Source organism: Onychomys torridus, chromosome 3 (genome assembly GCF_903995425.1).
Source record: "Onychomys torridus chromosome 3, mOncTor1.1, whole genome shotgun sequence".
NCBI lineage: Eukaryota > Metazoa > Chordata > Mammalia > Rodentia > Cricetidae > Onychomys > Onychomys torridus.
In genome coordinates, this window is record NC_050445.1 from 125,120,177 (window position 1) to 125,139,329 (window position 19,153).

A 19,153-nucleotide genomic window follows, 5' to 3' on the forward strand; every position below is an offset into this window, starting at 1 on the left:
TTACCAGCCTAAAAATATCTTTTTTGTCCTTAAAACATCTTTTTAGATAAACAACTTAAGTTTTTATGTTTTTCAAACTTATAAACTTTACATTTCTTATATAAGTTTCTTTTATGAATTTGGTAACAAGGAAAACTGTAAAACTATAACTATCTGATCTTCAATCCCATCAGAGACCAGAGAAGGATATATTATTACCTGAGACAAGAAGTGCAGAGCAAGCAACTTCCAAAACTATAGAGATGGCAGAGGCAGCTGTATGCCTAGACAGTCACCCAAAGTTCCTCTGCAATGTTGGGACATCCATCTTCAGCCTATAGTCCTAAAATGCCTGACAGACTTTTATATGAAGCAGGAATTTTAAGGGACTGTCCTACTGTCCTACTTTGTCTTAATAACATTCAGTAGTCACTTTCTTCTGTGCCCTCCTTGTCCAATTTGGACAGCATATTGTCAGCAGTTGAGGCAAGAGTAGTTTCTTGCCCAATGGCTAACTTTGTCACAATGAAAGCAAATTCCATATGGAGGTACTTTGATTCTCATAATCCTCTTATGAAGTAAATTGGTGCTGCTAGAAACAGATGTGTCTCACTGTCATGAAAAGCCTTATGTTATTAAAACATTTTAAATTCCATATTCCATGGGTCTCTGAAGTGTTTGAAGATCACCTATATATCTAGAATGTATTTGTTTAATCTGGAAAAATACCCACATGACTACAAGTTTGTTATAGATGACTAACTACTAACCTACATTTCTTAATTATCCTAAACAGTTTGTAATAATAGCATTTAAGGACTAGAACTTTACATTGTATTTTTAAGTGAGCAATACAGGTACAATACCTTAAACAAGAGTAGAAACATATATATAGTGTGACATAACAAAAATAATCTTAAATTTGTATCAATATACTATATCCCCCCTTTTCAGAAAAGGATCCTTAAATCCAACCTTCCTTGCTTTGTTTTTGCCCTTACGATGACCAGTAACAATTTCAAACCAACTCTTCTAAAGGATGACAAATATCCATAACCCACTGAATGACCAAAACCTACCCATCCCACCTCTTGGGAATGTGAGCATCTTGTTCTCTAGACTGCTTCCTTTTGTCTGGGAGCAACAACTCGAGACCCTGAGAAAACTGAGATAATGTTCAAGTCCTGGGAGAGTTAGTTGATTATTTTTTGTTTAGTCTCTGTGTGATGATAAAGTGTAGAAAATATCTGAAGTCTGGCTGCAGTAGTCTGTAAGGCTGAACCATCTCAGCTAGCAGCTTTGAAGTTGTTCTGAATGCAGAATTTTCAGGAAACTGTAATAGAGGCATTTGAGAAACTGGATCACCTGGGCTACTTGTCTTCATTGGTGTATGGTCCTTTTGTTTCCTAAAAACACACAAACTCTCAAAGGTAACATACTTGCATTAACACAAGTATGGAGTGTGTGGTGTGCACAAGTCAGTTAAAGATGATATGATTTTTTTGTTCTATGTCTGAGCAAGTAAAAGGCACCTGTTAACTTTATAAGTTCATTTGGACTGTATAACCAAACCTCTATCCATGCCATATAAAGGGAAGGCATGTAATAATAAGTCATGAGGACTCTGTAGCCAACAAGATTTGTTATGTCTCATCCGGTCTCAGAGTTGTTCCCAGGCAGTGTTCAGCATACATGTCACCTGTCTTGTGGCCTTTTCTGTCTTCCTTCCTCATGCTTGTAGCCAAGATCCTCAGAAGTTCTCCTCTGGTCAAATCTGATCTCTATTAATTTTGAAGGAATCCACAGCTTTTGATTTCCTATGGAAATAAAGGCATAGCCTCACCTTCAACACAGCATATTTCTCAACTTTCATTCTGAAGCCAAGACATCTCTAAAGTATATAACCTGGTTTAATTTAGCAGTCCTTTCCATAATCCAGTGTCTATCAGCAGCTGCCATTAACTCATCAGCAGTCAAAAAATTCAAAGTCAACAAAACACCATACAGGATCCAGATGCCCTGTGTATTTCCCTTCCTTATGCGGCTTGTTTTGTTTTTTGTTTTTTTCTTTTTATTACCTTACTCTTTCTTTAAAGACTTCAATTTTTTTAATTATTTATTTTTCTCTATGGATGTCTATACACATTTTCTTTTCTTTAGCATCTAAAGACATTTTTTAAACATACTGTATCTGTTTAGAGTTTTCTCAGTCAGAACCTGACTTTTTATACATCTGCAGCCATCTCTGACCACCTGAGTCCAACCTTAAACTGCTAAGTGGCAGCTAGTCCCTCCACAGCATGACTCCATTTAGCACATGGCCTGGTGGCTGGCTCCGCCCCCTTCAGGTTAATGGAAGCATAGCATCATGTCTGAGGCCTGATCTATCTGCCCCACCTCCAATAGGTACTTCTACCTAATCTGCTGCCATGGAGCAGTGCACCATCCACTGCTCATAACCCCCTTCAAGTGCTCAGTAGCAGGGCCTCTTACAAGAGCCATTCTTGTGTATGCTGCAAGCACTGAACCTACTCAGAACTTTTTTTCAACTTTCTTGGGCCCTGTGTGGATTTACATGCCATTCATTGGGCACCAAATGTGACAAGTCTTTGTCCTGCTAGCCAGCTCCCAAATAATGACACACAGACTTCTTATTAATTATGAAAGCTTTGCCTATAGCTTAGGCTTATTACTAAGCTCTTATAACTTAAATTATTATTTATATTAATATTATGTTATTATTTATATCAATTATATTAATCTATGTTCTATCATGGGGTGTAACCTTTCTTCCATCTTGCACCTCTTGTTTCCTCTACATGTCTCCTGGCATCTCCTGCATTCCTAGGTTTTTTCCTCCTCTTCCCTTCTCTCCCCAGAAATCCTACCTATACCTCCTTACTGGCTATTTTCTATTCAGCTTTTTATTACAACAATCAGAGCAATATACCTTCAGACAGTGTACAAATATCCCACAATAGAGGAGAGAGGAGAAGAGAGGAATTTGGGCGTACTGAGCCCATGAGATAAAGACATACATGAGAGAGGAATAAATCTATAGACAAGTTGTATCTAACTGAGTTTATTATGAAGACTGAGGGAAAAAATTTTGTGTGCCTCTATATTGTCACTAACACTGAACTATCTTAATTTCCCTAAGCAGACTGTAAATACTTTAAAATGTAGAGCCTGTATTCATACAGGGAGTTAAAAGCAACAGAAGAAATGAAATAGCTATTATTTGAGTGGTAAAGACCCTCCAAAGATATGTCATTATTCGTGGTTCCAAGCTTGGTTCTATGGAGGAGGTGCCCTCAAGTGCTTTGAGGGGATATTGAAGCCTGTCCCTTCCTCTTCTTCTGCTTCTTCCCTGGTTTTTATAGCAGTTTTGCCACACAGGCCTCCAGTACCCTCACAGAGGCCTAAAAGCAACTAATCTGCCCTATCACAGGCTGGAACTGCCTCTATGAGAAAAAGAAAACTTTTTTTTCTTTATACATTGTCTCAGATACCTATGGAAGTATAAGAGAATTTAAAAGTCTTCTATAAGCAAGGTATAATCCATATAGCCACCTTATAGAGCAAGGGACTAGATGAGAGATAAGGAGCTTCCTAGAAAAGGGAAAATTAGTTTTCTCCAGCTGAAGCTCACTGGGTATACAAACTATACTTAAGGGCAGTTATGGATGGGTAATGTGGGGACAGGAACTGGAATGTGAGGATCAAATAGGGAGAGAGAAGGAAACAGGGGGCTAAGGGATGAAATATGAGGAGAGACAGCTAAAACTAAGGACCATTAGCAGCATCATACAGAAACCCACTACAGTTGAAGCTTCTTAAAATATGTACATATATGAAAAGTCTAAAGAGAAATGCCAAACAATGGGAGAGACAAAGCCTCAACTAGACATCCTTTGCCATCCAATGAAACCTCTGGTACCAGGAATGGCTCATAACTAATTAAACCATTGGCCAAAGGGTCTCCATGGAAACCCTCAAACAAACCAAGATATTATCAAGGCTATTTGTTGTTCTAGAAAAACTGATGGGAAGGCCCTGATGCTGAAGACAACACCTACATAACTCACTGAGCATGGAGAAGTTGCGCTGGTGCCTCCCTAGAGCCTTCACTGCTACTGACTTGTTTCCATGGTACTGGAAGATGCTCTGCACACTACCACAGGAGAAAGGTAAACATCAACCCAGAAACAAACCCTGTGATTTACAATGATGACCTGCCTGCAAGATACACTTGGTGCAATAGTAGCACAAAGTTGTGGGAGTAACCAGCCACTATTTGATTAGAATTAAGGTCCACTCCAGGGGATAGAACCCGTGCCCAAAAACTGCTCAGATAGCCAAAACTCTAAGACTAAATAGACCATGAACCTATGGAGAAAACCAAATACTATTGTTCTACTAAAGTAATGTAGCAATAAAAATGACTCCTAATAACATTCAAATATACTCACAGTCAGTATCTTGCTCAGCCATCATCAGAGATACTTCATCCTGCAGTAGATGGAAGCAAATACAGAGACCCACAACTGTACAAAGTAAAGAGAATGAGAGACCTTAAAACAGTCCTAAATTGGATGCCTCCATCAAATTCCTCCCCTTAGAGTTCAGGGAACCCCGAGGAAGAGGAGGCAGAAAGACTGTAAGAGCCAGAGGGGATGGAGGACTCCAGGGAAACAAGGCCTTCTAGACACAACAGGACTGATGCACATATGAACTCACAGAGCCTGTGGCAGCATGCACAGGGCCTGCACATGTCTAAGCCAAAGGAGTCCCAGTGCAGAGAGGGGAAGGTGACATAAGTCCACATGCCTAACTCAAAAGCTATCTCCAACTGATAACCGCTCACAAAGAACAACTTAGTTTGCTCTAATGGAATCTCACTGTGTATACAAACCACACTCAAGGTCAGGCCCCATGTCCAGCCACAGAGGGCCAACACAAAACAAACTCAACAGTATTTTTGGAGGTTTTATTGTCTCATGATGCTTCCCTTAGGCTTTTTTTTCCTTTACAGGTCTTCTGTGTATATATTATGGTTTCCAATTTTCTTTTTAAGAGTTTTCTGAGTATGTGACTTCGTATGTCTCTGAGTCTGTGTATGTTTCTCATGATTTTTTTCCTTTGGATCTTTTCTTTTCCTACTTGTTTGTTTTTTTGTTTTTGTTTGTTTTGTCATATTCTGGTTTATTTTATTTCATCTTTTTTATTTTATTTATTATTTTTTCTTTTATATGCCTGTTTATTTTCTAATGAGAAAGAGAAAGGAATGGTGTGGGTTGGGTTGGGTGGAGAGGATCTAGGAAGATTTGGGGAAGGGGAAAACAGAATCAGAATACATTATATGAAAAATGTCCATTTTGAATTAAGTAAATAAATAAAATGAAAGAAATAATTTTAAGAAAACTTGTTTCTGAATGGAAGCAGGAGGAGCTCCCAAGTCCACATCGTGGCCAAGATATTAATGGCAGTTGGGGGTTGCTGAGGGAGGGAAGAAGCATCTTTCTTTGAAGAGAAGCAGACATTGGTAGGTTGCCCGCACTCCAGAGGATGGCCCCAAACACATGTACATACAGGCAGCACTAATTGAATTCAATGGGTTTTTTTAAACAAAAAAACATAAATTTGGGAGAGAGATAGAAAATATTTTAGGAGTGGTGAAGAAAGCTGGAGGGTAGAAGTGGGGGATGGATATGACCAGGATATATTGCACATAAGTATGAAATTTTCAATAAAATAAAGAAAAATCAATTCTAGTAACTTCCTAACTATAAACACACTGAAACATGGATTAATGAACAGCTTGTCTAAACAGTATTTCTATTGTAACAGAAAACTAACAAACATATAAGGGCTAGTATTGAAGTAAGATCCCCTTGATGGACATACCTTTGTCATTGTAGGTAAGGACAACATAAAGCAGACTGAAATCTTGTTTACAATTATCTAAGATGCAGAGCCTATAACAGTAAATTTGGACACTTGCAAGGACTCTCTCTTTTCAGTGACAAGTGTTCACTGTCTCCTATTTATCTTACTGATAAGCAGTAGATTCCTAGGCAGTTACAGGGAGGGCTGAGCAATCACTTAGCAAACAAGACAGCAGATTATTAGTTACATATACTGAGAGCCTTGGGGAAGACTACATCTATGTCATGCAGGACCACAGAAGGTTGTAGTCCAGAACTCATGGTTCCCATAAGAAAGCATTTGGCTTCTCAGAGAAACTGCAGGTAACTGAGCCTGTGCTTTGGGGATAAGAGAGAACCCAGCCTGGTAGCACAGCTGTGTGTGTGTGGGGGGGGGTGACTTAGAAAGATATGATTCCTAGGAATTAAGTGATGAAGGAGCTGAGGCATTTGAAACACTCCTAGCTTTCTCAGACGTCAAGAACATACAATACAGGGTCGGATCTTAGTCATTATCCTATAATCAAGGAACCAGCATATTACCATGAAACTGGAAATCGGATCCATATCTCAGCAGAGTAAGTACAGATCCAAGAAAGGGAAAGAACATGGCAGGTGGGAAATAGATGTTTGAGACATTCGTTGCTTGTAGAGGGAAAATAAGGAAGAAAATCCTGGAAAAGTGAGTCCCCACCCCCAATTTATTACCCACACTCTGCAAGAAAGTCTGTGATATACCATGAGCTATCGTATTTAAATTATCAATTAAACTGTGAGGTGGCCAGTACTATTACAAGGAAATAAACACTTGGAGAAGATTTTTATGCAGATATTAAGAAAAACAGACTCACCCCAGCTTCTGTCCGAACCGGAACTCCCATCTGGACCAGAGGTGAGTGCCTGGGTTATAGTCAGAGAGGCAACTGCACCTGGGTCCCACCAATGGACACAGGCCACCCCGGGAGGACCTGACCAACTTGGCCCCAGTTTCCTGCCAATCAGCTGGCCCTGGCAGGAAGGCTCCCTTTTTCCAAGACTGCAGGCAGACACTGCAGTCTCTACACCCTGCCCCCACACCCATCTGCTGGAGACCCCAGCCAATTCCTGAGAATCAGAGACCAGCCCCAAGCTTCCATCCTGCCCTGGAACTCCCATCTGGACCAGAGACCAGAGGAACTCCCATCTGGACAAGAGGAGCTCCCATTTGGACAAAATAAGGAGACCCCAGGGACTTCCTGAGACTCAGAGGCCAGCCCCTCAGCTCCTATCTGGCCAGCACTCTCATCTGGACCAGCACTCCCATCTGGCCCAGAGCTTCCATCTGGACCAGAGAGAGGCTCCCTAAATCTGTCAACTCTCTCCAGACCAAGTACACTGATAAGACCAAGAACGAACACAAGAGGAGATGGGCAGATGCCAAGGCAGAAGTACATACAACAAAATAAAGAGCAATACAGCATCACCAGAACCTAGCCCTTCTCCAACAGCTAGACCTGAACATCATGGAATGGAAGAAGAAGAAGAAGAAAACAACCTTATAAGTAACATCATGAAGAGGCTAGAGCCTTATATAGAAGAAATCAAAAATAAAGTAGAGGAACAGACAAACAAAAAATGGGAAGAAGGCTATAAAAAACTAGAGGAAAGGACAATTAAAGCAGAAGAAAACAATAAATCCTTGAATGAAAATCATGAAAAAGCAAGGGAGACAATCCAATATCTGAAGAGGGAAATAGAAAAAATGAAGAAGACACTAGCAGAAGGAATGTTGGAAATAGAAAATCTGAGTAAACAAACAGGAACTTCAGAGGCAAGTATAACCCACAGAATGCAAGAGATGGAAGAGAGGATCTCTGGTGTTGAAGATACGGTAGAAGAAATAGATTCATCAGTCAAAGAAAACACTAAATCCAACAAACTCATGACCCAAAATGTCCAAGAAATTTGGGACACCATGAAAAGACCAAACATACGAATAGTAGGGATAGAGGAAGGAGAAGAATACCAACTCAAAGGCACAGAAAATATATTTAACAAGATCATAGAAGAAAACTTTCCCAACTTAAAGAAGGAAATGTCTATGAAGATACAAGAGGCCTATACAACACCAAACAGACTAGACCCCCCAAAAAAAGTCCCCTCGCCACATAATAATTAAACAACTAAACGTACAGAATAAAGAAAGAATATTAAGGGCAGCAAAGGAAAAAGGCCAAGTGACTTATAAAGGCAAACCCATCAGAATAACACCCGATTTCTCCATGGAGACTTTGAAAGCCAGAAGGACCTGGACAGATATAATGCAGACACTAAGAGACCATGGATGCCAGCCTACACTAATATACCCAGCAAAACTTTCAATCATCATAGATGGAGTGAACAAGACCTTCTAAGACAAAACCAGATTTAAACAATACTTATCCACAAACCCAGCCCTACAGAAAGCACTAGAAGGAAAATTCCAACCTAAGGAAGGCAGATACACCCATGAAAACACAGGCAATAGATAACACCACAGCAGTAAATCCCAAAGAAGAGAAGTACACATACACTACCATCAAAAAATAAAAATAACAACAGGAACGAACAATCACTGGTCATTAATATCCCTTAATATCAATGGACTTACTTCACCTATAAAAGACACAGACTAACAGAATGGATACAAAAACAGGACCCATTTTTCTGCTACATACAAGAAACACACCTCAAATTCAAAGACAGACACCTCCTAAGAATAAAAGGCTGGGAAAAGACTTTCCAATCAAATAGTCTTAAGAAGCAAGCTGGTGTAGCCATCCTAATATCCAGCAAAATAGACTTCAAACTAAAATCAATCAAAAGAGATGATGAAGGACATTACATACTCATCGCAGGAAAGATCCACCAAGATGAAGTCTCAATTCTGAACATTTATGCCCCAAACACAAGGGCACCCACATATGTAAAAGAAACATTACTAAAGCTTAAATCACATATAAAACCCCACACATTAATAGTGGAAGACTTCAACACCCCACTTTCACCTCTGGACAGATCGACCAAATTGAAACTTAACAGAGACATAATGGACTTAACTGATGTTATGACTAAAATGGACTTAATCGATATCTACAGAACATTCCACCCAACAAAAAAGAATATACCTTCTTCTCAGCACCCCATGGAACCTTCTCTAAAATCGGCCACAAACCAAATCTCAACAGATACAAAACAATTGGAATAACCTCCTGTGTTCTATCAGACCACCATTGTTTAAAGTTAGATTTCAACACCAGAAAAAAACTACAGAAATCCTACAATCTCGTGGAAACTGAGTAATGTTCAACTGAATCACCAATGGGTTAAGGAAGAAGGAAAGAAAGAAATTAAAGACTTCTTAGAGATCAATGAAAATGAATACACCACATACCCAAACTTACTGGATACTATGAAAGCAGTGCTAAGAGGGAAATTCATAGCACTGAATGCACACATAAAGAAGCTGGAGAAATCTCACGCTAGTGACTTAACAGCACACCTGAAAGGCCTTGAACAGGAAGAAGCAAAGTCTCCCAGAAGGAACAGACACCAGGAAATTATCAAATTGAGAGCTGAAATCAATAAAATAGAAATAAAGAGAACAATACAAAGGATTAATGAAACAAAGAGTTGGTTCTTTGAGAAGATCAACAAGATAGACAAGCCCTTATCCAAACTAACCAAAGAGAGAGCATCCAAATTAACAAAATCATAAATGAAAAGGGGGACATAACAACAGACAATGAGGAAATCCAGAGAATCATCAGGTCATATTTCAAAAACCTCTACTCCACAAAACTGGAAAATCTAAAAGAAATGGATAATTTTCTGGATAGGTAACACATACCTAAGTTAAATCAAGACCAGATGAACCATTTAAATAGTCCAATAACCCCTAAGGGAATAGAATCAGTCATTAAAAGTCTCCCAACCAAAAAAAGCCCTGGACCTGATGGTTTCACTGCAGAATTCTACCAGATCTTCAAAGAAGACTTAATACCAATACTCTTTAAATTGTTCCACACAATAGAAGCAGAAGGAATATTACCAAACTCCTTCTGTGAGGCCACAATTACCCTGATTCCTAAACCAAACAAAGATACAACAAAGAAAGAGAACTACAGACCAATCTCCCTCATGAACATTGATGCAAAAATACTCAATAAAATTCTGGCAAACAGACTCCAAGAACACATCAAAACAATTATCCACAATGATCAAGTAGGCTTCATCCCAGGGATGCAAGGGTGGTTCAACATACAAAAGTCCGTCAATGTAATACACCATATAAGCAAACTCAAAGAAAAAAAAACCCACATGATCATCTATGTCACTAGATGCAGAAAAGGCATTTGACAAAATCCAACACCCCTTCATGATAAAGGTCTTGGAGCGATCAGGAATACAGGGAACATACCTAAACATAATAAAGGCAATCTACAGCAAGCCAACAGCCAACAGCCAACATCAAATTAAATGGAGAGAAACTCAAAGCAGTACCACTAAAATAAGGAACAAGGCAAGGCTGTCACCTCTCCCCCTACTCATTCAATATAGTACTTGAAGTTCTAGCCAGAGTTATAAGACAACATAAAGTGATTAAGGAGATACAAATTGGAAAGGAAGAGGTCAAGCTCTCTCTATTTGCAGATGACATGTTAGTATACATGAGTGACCCCAAAAATTCAACCAAGGAACAGATACAGCTAATAAAAAAAATAAGCAACAATGCAGGATACAAGATCAACTCAAAAAAAATTCAGTAGCCCTCCTATGTACAGTAGTCAAACACCCTAACTGTCATGCTGGAACTCTCGTCCAATAACTGATGGAAGTGGATGCAGAGATCCTCAGCCAGGCTCCAGGTGGAGCTCCAGGTGTCCAACTGTCAAGAAAGAGGAAGGTCTGCAAGAGCGTGAATTGTTGAATCCAAGATTGCAAAAAGCACAGGAACAAATAGCCAAATGAATTGAATCACATGAATTACGAACCAAAGGCTGTAGAGCCCCCACCTGGATCAGGCTCTCTGGATAAGTGAGACAATTGAATAGCTTGATCTGCTTGGGAGGCACCCAGTCTGTTGGACCAGGATCTTTTCTTAGTGCATGAGCTGGCTGTTTGAAACCTTGGGCTTAAACAGGGACAGTTTGCTCAGTCTGGAAGGAGGTGACAGGACCTGCCTGTACTGAATCCACCAGGTTTAAATGAATCCCCAGGGGTGCCTTGATCCTGGAGGACATGGGAATGGAGAGGAGAGGCTGGGGGGGGAGGGTGGGGATGAGGGCGGGAGTGGGGAGGACAGGGGAACCCATGGCTGATGTATAAATTTAAAACACATAATAATAAAGAAAAAAAAAAAGAAAAACAGACTCTAAAACAGACATTTGCATTCAGTAATTACATTGTAAAGTCATTAATGGTGACATAAACTGGGAACAGGCAGAAGCTGGGATGAGTAGACTTCAACAAAGACCTTGATAAACTTATAGGAAGCTAAGGGTCGGATAGCTCTGGTGAAAAGCTTTGTACTCTTGCATCAGCTAATCATTACAGACAAGCTGTCAGCATGGAGGAAATGCGACCTTCAGTAAAGGCAGCTCCCTGAAGTTGAGGCAATTCTCACGGGAGGGACTCAAATCTGTCAGGCACAGAGGAACTCATTTACTGAGAGATTAGGCATTGACATCCCAAAAGGGAGGATCTGAGTGAGACACCACAGAATCCATTGTAAAGGCGTTTAACAACCTGCCCATGTTTACACAGTCATTACTCTTTGGTGCCAGAACTTAAACCCAAGTCTATCCTGTTCCAAATCCATGTTCATCTTAATAGTGTCCAGTTAGCTCTAGTACAGTGCAGGGGAGGGGTGAGAATGCCTGTATACAAATTTCTAAACAGTCTTATTAAATAAGAAACCAGAGCCAAATACAAAGGCCTTATCTTACCACCTTGCCGCAGTCACTTCCCCAGAGAGAGATTCTTCCTGTCTGACTTGTGTTTTCATTGCTTTCCTGTTCTGCCTTCTCATTGGCTCTAAGCCCAGCCACATGACTTCCTCATCACTGCCTATCTATACAGACCTTGAGGTCTCTATGGTTGGTACTGGGATTAAAGGCTCATGTCACCACTCTTGACTGTGTCCTTGACCACACAGAGACTCTGCCTGCCATGTGATCAGATTAAGGGCATGTGCTACCATTGTCTGACTTCTGTTCCTGGGTAGCTATGACCTCTGATCTCCAGGCAAACTTTATTTATTAACATACAAATAAAATCACATTTCAGCACAATTAAGATATCACCACAAATGTCTTTCTATAATAGAGCTGCAAAATGGATGCGGCTCTTAGGTCCAAGCACAGGCCCATGAAGATGTATCCCTGGATATCCTCTTCCCTAGCTTCACTAGTAGTAGTAGTAGTAGTAGTAGTAGTAGTAGTAGTAGTAGTATTCACCTTTTATTATTCACTTACTTCTATTAGAGACCCTATATTCAAGTGTCTTTTACCAAACTTTTTGTATAGGCTGATTTGACCATCAGCATCCTAAAACAGATTGTAATGTATTCCTTTGCCTTAAATCACTGCAAAACCTATTTAATATATATGTGATACACATATATATGATACACATATGTACATACAACGTGTATTGTATGTGGAATGTATAAATGCACATATCAGCAAAATTTCTACAGTTAATATCTTTCACCTCAGCGCTTTTGTAAACTTCCATTGTTACTAAATATACATTGTTGCTTTGATAAATCACTGACCACCATCAAGGGAAGAAGCTCATGGAAGAAACTTGGAGGCAGGAACAGAAGCTGAGAATGTAAGGAAATGTGCTGCTTATTAGCTTGCTTTCCCTGGCTTGCTCAGCTACCTTTCTTATATAACTCACAGGAGTAGCCTTCCCACATCAATCATTAATCAAGAAAATGTCTTGCATTTAAATATGAAGCTCACCATTTTGGTAGGATGGATGACAGGTCATCTCCCAGAATCTTCTTGAAGTAACAGGCATGTGTAGTCCATTTATGCCTTTCTACATGCACTGAGTTCATATATTCCCAGACAGTGTTCTTACCCACTGAGTCATCTCTTAGCCATGAGAAGCATGACTTTATGAGTCACATTAGAACATAAAATCCTGGTAAAAAGAAAACAGAGGAGCAAACATAGATACTGCTTAATGTCCCTCAAAATGAGAAGGAAAATCCAATTTTAGCCCTAGGTCCTTGGACAGCAAAGGGAGTTAGTAGGCCTTAAGCATGTAATTAGGTCCAGTTGACATAGAAATGATGGGAAAGTGTTGTCAGCCAATCTCACTGATTAAGAATGAAAAGCAAGTGTACTGATCAGTAATATAATGGGTGTGAAGCTGTGTCTTTGAGTGTGTGTCTGTGTGTGTCTGTGTGTGTGTCACACACACAGACACACACAGAGAGATCATTAAGTGTCATAATGAGGATTGCGTGTCTGCATCTACCATCTGTGAGATAGTGTGAAAACACCCCTCATTTGATGCACGCCAGTGTACCAAGCGGGAGGTCCCAGCCCACCCTACAACAGCTGTTCAGCCCTGCTGCCCTTTATCTACCTCAGTGCCAACCTGGAAGGAAGGAATTCCAATTCAACTTCACCTCTCACTAGCTGAAAGTGACAGAGAAAGTACTTTTGTTTCTCAGAAGTTCAGGTGATAAGTAGAAAATCCTAAGAACAATTTTAGCAACTGAAGTTTGCAAACACTTAAAGTTGGTTGAGCAAAGCATTCCCCTGTGGCTAATTATTGTAGCGCCTTGAACTCACAGACACATCTTCACCATCAGTGCTTTTACCCAAAGTCCATTTTTGCAGATTATGAAACAAAGAGTCAAAAAAAATCAGTTTTCTTTTCAAGATCAGGAAAGCAGATCAAGGGGTTGGATATACATCTGTCATGTTTCCAGGGACAGAACTCCTACTGCTGGCGTTGGTCTTGGCTGATAATGTTCTGTTTACATCCAGAGGTTGTGGGAATGTCTCCCTTGTACATAACAACTTCTACATGATTGCAGTGATGGCTTCTTTCTCTTTACCAGTTTCTCTCTGAGTCCATTGCAGTAGTCACCTAAGATCTCAGTCTCTTGACTCTGGTGGCTGGGCTTACCCACTCTGTGTTAGCTATTTTTCTCATTGCTGTGACAAAATGTACAAACGAAGCAACTGAACAAAGGAAGGTTTTTGGCTCGTTGTTTATGAGTACGGGCCATTGTGTTAGGTATGGCACAGTAACAGGTGTGCAGGCAGCTGGCCATGTTGTATCTACAGTCGGAAAGCAGAGAAAAACGAGTGATGATGGTCAGTTCACTTTCCCTTTGTTACTCAGTCTGGGGGCCCAGCCCACAGAAAGGCTTCCTGTGTTTAGGGTAGCTCCTCCCATCTTAATTAACCCAATATAGAAACTTGCTCACCAACATGCCCTGAGATCTGTCTCCTAGATGATTCTAGGAGTCTTATAGATGGCCAGGCAACACTATTACACACATCATCCATATCTCCAAAACACAGAAGGGAGTAACAAGTCCTAGTCCTTGTGAATTGACCAAGATAAGTACTATATGCTTATGGAAGGCCCTTTGTCTACTAACTTTCTGGAAACATCTCTTTTACTTGCAAAACTGTCCCAAAAGTTACTAGTTACCAAGACATTTAGTCACAAGTCCATGGTTAAATGAACTCTAGGGTGATAACATATTGGATGAGACATCCTTAAACCTGACTGAGAATCACCAAATTTAAATGAAATGCATGGAACAGTGAATCTCAACTTCTAAATGCTGCAACCCTTTAATACAGTTCCTTATATTGTGGCAACCCCCAACCATGAAATTACTTCATTGTTACTTCATAACTGTAATTTTGCTACAGTTATCAATCATAATGTAAATATCTGATATGAAGGATATCTGATATGCAACCTTTGTGTGGTTGCAACCCACAGATTGAGAACAACTGACCTAGAAGGTATAGCATTAACCATTAAACTGATAGTTATCTTAGTTGAGATAATTGAAATCGTGATTTGACTGAAAGTTTATTACCACTTAATCTATGGTTTCCCTTTCACAATTTCAGTTATCTTGGGCCAGTTGTAGTCTAAAAATACTAAAAGGAAAATTCCAGAAAGCAACAACTTAAAAATTCAAATTGCATACCATGGTGAGTAATATGAAGAAATCTGATGCCACCCAATTCCATGCCACCCAGAAAGCAAAACATCTCTTTATACACTGTACACAATTCTGTGTATTGCCATGGCTATTCAGTCACCAGGCATCTATGCTATCAGATTGATGGTAGAGTTTATATTCAAGTGAACTTTATTATACTTAACAGATCCCCAAAGGAGCTGACAATTCAAATATGTCAAAGAGAAGCTGAAAAATGCTAACTTTAAATGAATTGGTTCAAATTCTCTAGTTATCAAGGAAATAAAATAATTCTTGGATAAGGTCTTGAGAGTCACAATGGGAGCAAATTTCCTGCCTATGAAATTGTGAAGAAAGGAAAAGAAACTTGTGAAATTTCACTGTCATGAATCGAGCTGCCAAAGTTGCAGCCATGGTGCATGATAAACGCTTGGTGGAGATGGAAAACGCATTATGTGTGTGAGTAGAAGAGAGGTGCAGAAAACATCTTCTGACTGCTGACGTGCTGAACCAGAAGAGCTGAGGCTGTGAGAAGAATTCAGCTGCAGATCCTAAAATAAGTGATGCCAGGCCATCATTGCAAGCAATGATTGGCTCAAAATGCTCTGGAATAAACTTCACAGGAAGCATAAAAGTCATTCTAGAGTAGGTGTCTGTAAACAAGTAGTGGCAGAACAGAAGAATCTGACTGGGGAGAAAGAATACCATAGAAAGCAAGTCTTCAGTTATAATGAAACTGGGTTCCTTTGGGTGGATCTATTCATAAAAGTGTTAAGGAGACTCCAGTGCATGAAGCATGGAAGAAGAAATCAGTTCTGGTGGTGTTGTGATCAGAGGAATGGACAAGTGAATGTTGGTGTTAATATTGTGGGGTATGAAATAAAACTGTAAGTGATAAAGGTCAAAAACCACACACACTCTGAAAAAGTAAAGCAAAATTTAAATGCCATGCTCTGGTAGCATAGAAGCACTATACCAACTTGTTTACATAGTGGTTCTGCAAGACATGAAAAAAGTACTCAGAAGAGAGGTAGACCTTTCACATTGTTAATAATAGACTTTGCCTCTGGCTATTCTGAATTTGTTTGGTGTGAAAATACTAAGGTTGTTTATTTACCTAAAAAATGCAACCTCTTTGCTTCAGCACTTTGGCTGTGGCATTATTGGGTTTGTCAGAGTGGCATCCATCCAACCATCAAGAAGCGTTAATGATGAGGAATCAGAAAACATGTGGAGGCATTTACAAAGAAAGAGGGACACAATGGAGAAGAAAATGAGGCAGAAATATCAACATGGACATTTCTAAACTCTGCCAAAATGCTTCAAATCACACAAAGACAAAATTCTGGACTATAATTCTCAGTTGGAAAGTCATAATAAAGTCACCAAATAGTCGGTGTAGGAATTAAAGTTTGTGCAGCAAATTTTGATGAGTTACAGAGGAACAGCAAGAGAATTAAAACTATGATCAGTGTTCTCCTAGAATGTTAAAAATATAAAAAGCATCTTTCAGCTCTCCAAGATCCCCAACCAACAAATTTGAATGTTTCTGCAATCCAACCACCCGTACTGATCCAGGGTCACTTGAATTCGATGACCCCTACTGTGACCCCCATCATTCAGAGTAGCCTAACACCACGTCACAATACCTGGGTGGCCCAGCTCACTTCATTATAACTGGTATGTATTTCATTATCCCAAATCACCTGAAGTAGTATAAGCACAATAAGAAAAATATATTTTCAGAGAGAAGGGGATATTTGTGTGACGTTTATTACATCTTAGTTAGGGTTTCCATTGTTCTGAAGAGACACCATGACCACAGCAACTCTTATAAAGGAAAACATTTAACTGGGGCTGGCTTACAGGTTCAGAATTTTAGCCCATTATTGACATGGTAGGAAGCATGATGGCACACAGGCAGACATGGTGCTGGAGAAGGAGTTGAGAGTTCTACATCTGGATCCATAGCAGCAGAAATAGAGAGTGAGCCACTAGGCCTAGCTGGAGCTTCTGAAACCTGAAAGCCCACCTCCAGTGACACACTTCCTCCAACAATGCTCATCTACTCCAACAAGGCTAAACCTCCTAATAGTGCTACTATCTATGAGCCTATAGGGGTGATTCTCATTCAAACACCACATAGTACATTATTAGAATCATTTTGTTTTATCATTCATTTTTGCTAATCTCTTACTGGGCCTAATTAATATATTATACTTTATTCTGGGTGTATCCATTAGGAAAATCAGTGCATTTAGATTCAGTACTAGCTGTAATTGTAGGCATCTGCTGAAGGTCTTAAGATATTTCAAACACATAAGGGAAGTCTACTATAATCCTATCCTTTGTGCTCTAAGGTTGTATTAATAGCTAAGAGAGCCTACTTTAGGAGCAGGCAGTCTCCATTGTAACTGACACTCACTGTCCCTGAATTCCCTGAAACCTTTCATGGGTCTTGAATTCTGAATGATGCATAAGCTGAAAAATCTGCCTTTGATACACTTTTTCTACTTCTCTAGTGAAAACCAACCAAAAGGCAGATGATTATCAGTCACTTGTGCAATTCCTAGGTCTCAGATAGCATCCTTTCCTCTCTTCACTGATTGTTTGGATGCTCCCAGGTTATCAGTTAAAGACTACCCCCTCTCCCTTGGGTAGAAGCCAGCCAATCCTATTCTGAGAAACTCAACATCTTCCAGAAACATTAGGGCTTACCCTGAATTCTGAGAACTTACTTCAGTATTTTCTGTAAAATCTTGGCATCAGGACTGGTTGGGAGATTCTGGTGAGGCAATGTGTCTTTGCCTGTGCAAGCCTTCAGTAGCTTCCAGCAACACTTCTGAAGTTCCTAGTCTCTTGATGCTCAATTATGAAGCCTGTCTGCCCTTCCTGGCTTGGAGCACATCCTCTTGTCTTTTGGAGAGTGCTAGCTTTGGTTTTAGAATAAATCCTATGAAGCAGTCTATTTCTCCTTTGCCAAAGTTGGAGGGTCTCTTACACAAAGGAGACCTCTGTGATAACCAAGACTTCCTGGAGAGTTGAAAGTATCTTCTTCATTTCTCTTTTGGGAAAGATTGGGAGAGTGGGGTAGAGCTGGATTTTTCATCAGGTGAAGAGAAAAAGACTTCAACTTTTTTTGGATGAAAGACAGCTTTTCAAGGGCAAGCAAAGGTTTGGAAAATGCAGCCTACTATTGCAGCTGAATGATGCCAGCTTTGTGAATATCCCTTTACAGAACAGCCTGGGGATACAGTTCATAGTTTGCATAAAATATAGTTTATTCATTTATTCATGGCTTTTTTATTCATTCAAAGTTGTGGTTTAAAAAATCTCCAGTAGTTTCTTATAGTAAACTCATAGGCTTTAGTTTTGCCTCAGGTAATAAAAGTTATAAGCATGACACAGGAGGGGCCTTTAGTACTAAGCATGCATGTCTCCAGTACCTGTGTTAAGCATCTACTGACTCTACAGACCTCTCTGTCAGCTAGTATATTGAATCTGGGATAGTAGCTTTAGTTTGCCAGTGTGTCATCTGATCCAAAAAAGATCCAAGGCTTTTTCCTTATGTCAATGCCCTAAAAGACAAGCACATCCAAAATAGCCCATCACAGCACCGCGTGGTCATGGATAACTGAAAAGACCAAGACACAGCAACAATTGTGGTCCTTGTGGGATGGAAATGAAGTCCAGATGCTGTACCAGATGAGGGAGTCCTTTGCCCTGTTTGTAGTGAAGTGGTGGGAGGAAATCTTGGTGCCCACAATGCTGCCCTCAACTTCCAACACAGAGCTATGATTCTGCCAAAATGTTATAAATCTAAATTGTTAATTAACAGGTAATTTCACATATTGAAGAGGTACAGAGTGATATCACAATGCATGTGTGCAATATGTCCTGATCAATCAGGATAATTAATGTTCCCATCTCCTTATCATTACTTCTTTCAGAGTCTTCACGCTCATTACCTTTGTTACTGTGAGCTATAGTTACCCCACTGTGCTGGACATGGAATTCTTACCTCTGTGTTTGA